This window comes from Coregonus lavaretus (genome assembly GCF_964263955.1).
Source record: "Coregonus lavaretus genome assembly, chromosome: 17".
Taxonomy (NCBI): Eukaryota; Metazoa; Chordata; class Actinopteri; order Salmoniformes; family Salmonidae; genus Coregonus; species Coregonus lavaretus.
Genome location: NC_140004.1, coordinates 26,278,408 through 26,285,058, shown reverse-complemented (window position 1 = coordinate 26,285,058; position 6,651 = coordinate 26,278,408). Strand labels below are relative to the sequence as shown.

At 43.6% G+C, this 6,651-nt stretch overlaps 1 pseudogene across 1 annotated transcript; it reads left to right on the top strand.

Annotated features, from left to right (window-relative positions):
• The first annotated feature begins 1,911 nt into the window (after positions 1 to 1,911).
• LOC311144351 (chemerin-like receptor 1) lies at positions 1,912 to 6,441 on the top strand (annotated as a pseudogene). Its single transcript has 2 exons — positions 1,912 to 2,802; positions 6,180 to 6,441. The product of its transcript is annotated as a chemerin-like receptor 1 (transcript).
• The last annotated feature ends 210 nt before the right edge of the window (positions 6,442 to 6,651 follow it).

Below are 6,651 nucleotides of genomic sequence, written 5' to 3'. Positions count from 1 at the left end.
CATTAATCTTCTGCTTGCATTATCTTCATGTCTTACATACTTTTAAAAAAATAGTTACTTTTAAAAATGTATTACATTCAGTCATCCAGCAGACACTCCCACCCAGTCGAATTGGGGAACCGAACCAGCGACCTCCCGGCCACCGGCCCAAGCTCCCAACCGCCAGGCCACCAACCATCCAAGATCCACCCCCACAGTTCCCCTCAAGTGCTGCCCCTCAACAATCCAAGACCCACTGACAGTTCCCACTGTAAACCTTGTACAGGCTTCCTTTTCAGTTTGTTACTTACTTTAGTATTGTGGAATAACTACAATGTTGTTGATCCATCCTCAGTTTTCTCCTATCACAGCCATTAAACTCTAACTGTTTTAAAGTCACCATTGTCCTCATGGCTCTCCGGTAACTGAGTTAGGTAGGACGCCTGTATCTTTGTAGTGACTGGGTGTATTGATACACCATCCAAAGTGTAATTAATAACTTCACCATGCTCAAAGGGAAATTCAATGTCTGCTTTTTTTTAAACCCATCTACCACTAGGTGCCCTTCTTTGCAAGGCATTAGAAAACCTCCCCAGGTCTTTGTGGTTGAATCTGTGTTAAACTACAATCTGTAGCCATGAAGGGCTTTGAAAGGCTGGTCATGGCTCACATCAACACCATTGTCCCAGACACCTTGGACACACTCCAATTTTCATAACGCCCCAACAGATCCACAGATGATGCAATCTCTATTGCAATCCACACTGCCCTTGCCCACCTGGACAAGAGGAACACCTATGTGAGAATGCTGTTCATTGACTACAGCTCAGTGTTCAACACCATAGTGCCCTCCAAGCTCATCACTAAGCTAAGGACACTGGGACTGAACACCTCCCTCTGCAACTGGATCCTGGACTTCCTGACGGGCTGCCCCCAGGTGGTGAGGGTAGGCAACAATACATCCGCCACGCTGACCCTCAACACCGGGGCCCCTCAGGGGTGCATGCTTAGTCCCCTCCTGTTCAACAACTGTGTAGCCGTGAACGACTCCAACACCATCAAGTTTTCAGACGACGCGATGGTGGTAAGCATGATCACAGATGACAATGAGACAATGTGTTTGTACGGTATATCATAAGTGACAGTCAAAGCTGTATTGACAAGGTCTGTAAGGTAGGCTATTGTCTTTCCCTTCCTTCTGGAACCATTATTTCAGATAATCTGATGTTGGCTGGGCTCCCCGCTTGTGCCCTCAAACCCTTGCAACTTATCCAGAATGCTGCAGCCCACATGGTTTTCAACCTTCCCAAGTTCTCCCATTTCACCCCGCCCCTCCGCACACTCCAATAGCTTCCAGTCGAAGCTCACATCCACTACAAGACCATGGTGCATGCCTATAGAGCAGCAAGAGGAACTGCCCCTCCCTACCTTCAGGCTATGCTCAAACCCTATACCCGAACCTCTAGATAAGATCTTAAGTTAATTGATTGTCAAGTACTGTTGGGATGTTTTCAGTGCTTGCAAAACATACAGTATGTTAGATTTTCAAGTAGGCCTAAAGACGTCAGTATTTTATCTTTTTTTAAGAGCACTCTTCAGTACTTTTCAGATATTTTATTGAAGAGATAGGACAGAGTAACATAACGATAGTGAGGTGAAAGTTTGACAACGTAGCGATGGGTCTGGAATTTGAACCCACATGGTCATGAGCACATATAGTACATTTATGTGTTGAAGGTGGTGCTGTTGACCACTAGACCACCTCAGACGTGTTTGAAGTGGATATGTTCAGAAACAGACATGTAGATTACCCATGTGTACAAGACAGACTCTGAAGGAGGAAGTAGGGGTAGAGAACTAGGGGTGATCAAAATCGTTTCCTAACTACAATATCTTGTCTTGACAGCCAAGAAGCCAAAGAACTGCTACACAATGGAGGATTCTGAAACCATTTATGGTTTTGATTATGAATATGGGCATTACAGCAATTACACCTATGACAATGTTACTCCTCATGAGGAGAAGGTAGCTTTCAAAACCCACAAGTCATGCTTCACGGAGGTTTCATGCGTCTCCCTCATGGTGGTCAATGTGGTTATATTCTTGCTAGGGGTTTGTGGGAATGGGGTGGTCATCTGGATCGCTGGTCTCAAGATGAAAAAGATGGTCAACACCACCTGGTACCTCAGCCTGGCAGTCTCCGACGTCATATTCTTTGCCTGTCTACACTTCAACATTTACACGGTAACAAAGGAGTGGATCTTTGGGCTCTTCATGTGCAAGTTCACCTCTTTTGATATTCCTGAACATGTTCAGCAGCATCATCCTCCTGGTCGTCGTCAGTGTTGACCGCTGTGTGTCAATTATGTTTCCAGTGTGGGCTTAGGACCACTGCACCATTTTCAAGGCCTTTGTATTGGTGGTCCTGGCCTGGGTTGCCTATGTCGCACTCAGCATCCCCTCCTTGGTGTTCAGCGACGCCAAGACTCATGTAGGGAAGAGCATGTGTTTCAATAACTACACCGACCAACATAGCCACAAGACGATCGCAGGGGGTTCATCAGGGGGTTTATGCTCCCATTCCTCATCATCTTCTGTTACTGTCATCATCCTGCAACTGAGAACCAACCGGATGATGAGCAAGCCCTTCGAAGTTGACTGCCCTGATAGCCTGATAGCCACGTTCTTCATCTGCTGGCTGCCCTACCATGTCTTTGTTTTGCTTGAGTTGATCCACCAAAGCTACGACCTGGAGGTTATAAGAGCTGGACTGATGGTGGGTAACACTGTAGCCACAGCTAACAATTTCCTCAACCCAATACTGTATGTTTTCATCCATCTTAGACAGCTCCATAGTGTCTAAGATGGAGAATGCCATGGGAGAGGAGGGCTGCACCACCAGCCACTACCTCTCCAGGTCCAGCTCCATGGAGAGCAGCCGCAGGGACTCCACACATATCTAAATGTCTGAGGATGGTAAGGCCTCAGTGGCGGCAGAGACTAAGAACACAATTTTGTTCAGCAATGCTTTGCCTTGTTGAAAAGTCATGTAAGGTGTATTTTCACTTGAGGGTCTAAGAGACTAATGATAATTGTCATGCATTTGTACAATCACAAGTCGTGTTCTTTGTCTCTTGTTAACATTCTGTCCAACCAGTTTGATTTGTTTCTCTCATGAGCAAACTGAGTATTGTGATGAGTACTGAGGATATGAAGAGGCAGGACGCAGACGCAGGAATCAACAATGTAAAGGTTTACTTAACACTGAGCAAGAGAACAACAAAGAGCGAGTACACGACAAGACACTGACAATCACACACAACACAACACTGAACAGTCCAGGGCTATATAGGGGTGGTGATGAGCTGAGGTGCAGGTGCGCTGGAGGTGATTAGGGCATTGGGTTTCCATTCCGGTGTTGCTGATGTGGTGCGCTCAGACCGGTGGCTCAGTAGACCGGCGAATCAGAGTGCCGGAGGGGAGCAACAGGAGGAGACGTGACAAGTATGGTCTTGTGAAGATATTGGTCACACTTTATTTGGATAATCCAGATAACCTTAATGTTTCTTATACAAATAAGTAATGCAGTCAGTCTCTCCTCAACTCTTAGCCAAGAGAGACTGGCATACATAGTATTCATATTAGCCCTCTGGTTACAATGATGAGCATGACGTGCCGCTCTGTTCTGGGCCAGCTGCAGCTTAACTAGGTCTTTCCTTGCAGCAGTCGACCATACGACTGGACAATAATCAAGATGAGACAAAACTAGAGCCTGCAGGACCTGAAACATACAGATGTAGGATCTTAATTTGTGCCAGTTTTCTGCAGCAGCAACAGGAAATGTGAATTATAATTTGGGTTATACATTTTTGTAGGGGTTGATAAATGTAAATGTGGAAATTTAAAACCCCAGACTTTTTAAACCTCAAATACACTACGTTTTACATTTCCTGCATTTTGTCTGAATTGTATCTTTAATTTTGCCTTAGATATTGCAGACATCTATACACAACATATCGTCCAGCCCTATCCCAAAAACATAATTTGACTTCAGGGTCCAAAAGGGTAATGAATTGTGTAAAAATACAAGCATTTTTCTGTTCAATCTACCTGTTTGATTTGTTTTTCTATAAATACAATGAGTATACAATCTTGTATTGTAGATATTGTAACATGTTTCTGGTTATTTTTGTAAATAGTCATGGGAAACTGAAAAAGAAGCTGCTTGCTTTTAATGAACTGAGAAGCAGCACCAGGCTGTTTGTGTTGTGTGTGGTGAGTGCATTTTTCTGATTAAATCCAATGTTTTGACGAATAGATAATTAACTGGTATACAGTGCATTCGGAAAGTATTCAGACCCTTTGACTTTTTCTACATTTTGTTACATTACAGCCTTATTCTAAAATTGATTAAATTATTATTTTTTGCTAATTTATTAAAAATAAAAAACATACCTTATTTACATAAGTATTCAGACCCTTTGCTACGAGACTCGAAATTTAGTTCAGTTGCATCCTGTTTCCATGGATCATCCTTGAGATGTTTCTACAACTTGATTGGAGTCCACCTGTGGTACATTCAATTGATTGGACATGATTTGGAAAGGCACACACCTGTCTATATGAGGTCCCACAGTTGACAGTGCATGTCAGAGCAAAAACCAAGCCATGAGGTTGAAGGAATTGTAAGTAGAGCGCTGAGACAGGATTGAGTCGAGGCACAAATCTGGGGAAGAGTATCAAAAAATGTCTGCAGCATTGAAGGTCCCCAAGAACACATTGGCCTCTATCATTGTTAAATGGAAGACTCTTCCTAGAGCTGGCCGCCCGGCCAAACTGAGCAATCGGGGGAGGAAGGCCTTGGTCAGGGAGATGGCAAGAACCTGATGGTCACTGATAGAGCTCCAGAGTTTCCAGAAGGAAAACCATCTCTGCAGCACTCCACCAATCAGGCCTTTATGGTAGAGTGGCCAGACCGAAGCCATTTCTCGGTAAAAGGCACATGACAGCCTATTTGGAGTTTGCCAAAAGGCACCTAAAGACTCTCAGACCATGAGAAACAAGATTCTCTGGTCTGATGAAACCAAGATTGAACTCTCTTTGGCCTGAATGTCAAGCGCCACGTCTGGAGGAGACCTGGCACCATCATGCTGTGGGGATGTTTTTCAGCGGCAGGGACTGGGAGACTAGTCAGGATGGGAAAGATGAACGGAGCGCTCAGGACCTCAGACAGACTTCACCTTACAACAGGACAATGACCCTAAGCACACAGCCAAGACAACGCAGGAGTGGCTTTGGGACAAGTCTCTGAATGTACTTGAGTGGCCCAGCCAGAGCCTGGACTTGAACCCGATCAAACATCTCTGGAGAGACCTGAAAATAGCTGTGCAGCAGCGCTTCCCATCCAACCTGACAGAGCTTGAGAGGATCTGCAGGGAAGAATAGGAGAAACTCCCCAAATACAGTTGTGCCAAGCTTGTAGCGTCATACCCAAGAAGATTCGAGGCTGTAATCGCTGACAAAGGTGCTTCAACAAAGTACTGAGTAAAAGGTCTGAATATTTTTTTTTTTTTTTTTTGGTGCAAACATTTGTAAACTTGTTTTTGCTTTGTCATTATGGGGTATTGTGTGTAGATTGATGGTGGAGGGGGGGGGGGGGGCATTTTAATCCATTTTAGAATAAGACTAACGTAACAATGTGGTAAAAGTCAAGGGGTCTGAATACTTTCCGAATGCACTGTACACTAAATAGGCTTTATTTTGTTCAATAGTCATTCCATACTGTCTTTTTCATGCAAATTGCTGTATATCAAATTAAAAGTCATACCTGCAGTTGTGACCAACACAAATTGTTGTGTCAAATAATCATTCTACTTATGCCATGAATCTAGGGTGAACAGTTTATTGGAAAAGTGCGTGTTAAACATGAGTTTATCAAGAGTTACAAAACAACGAACCTGCAGTCTCTGATGTCCAAAGTCTCCAATTTAATGTTATGTACTGTGTGCTGTGCCTGAACAGTACCATATTAAGGTGTAGTCTACTGTCGATTTAGTATAATTCAAAGTTAAGGTAAATTATATTTTCTCTTAAGTCAAATTTCCCAATTGCATGTACATTTTAGTTCCTGAATTTAAAAAAATTTAAAAGGAAATTACTCAATAATTGTTCACAGTTTCGTCATGTAACCACAACCACAGATGGCACAACAAGTGCTTTACCAAATACCCATCCCAAAACAGCCACCTAACTGTAGCTGTCAGTCGATTTGTCAGTGGCTTTGTGCTCCCGCTCCTCATCATCTTCTGCTACTCTGTCATCATCCTGGGACTGAGGACCAACAGGATGACCAGGTCCTCCAAGGCCTTCAGAGTCATGACTGCACTGATAGCCACGTTCTTCATCAGCTGGCTGCCCTGCCATGTCTTCATCAATCTGGAGCCAGATATTAAAATTATCTAACCATTATTCATGAAGGGCTAAAGATATCTGCGACTCTTGCTAGTGCAAACAGTTGCCTGAACCCATTTCTGTATGCATTAGTGAGCAAAGATTTCAAGCAGAAATGCTGGAGCTCTTTAGTCTCTAAAATAGAAAATGCCTACAAATGTCAGATTGCCTTTCAACAAATACTGTAATTACAGGGCAAGTGTATGCTCCTTAAGGACATGT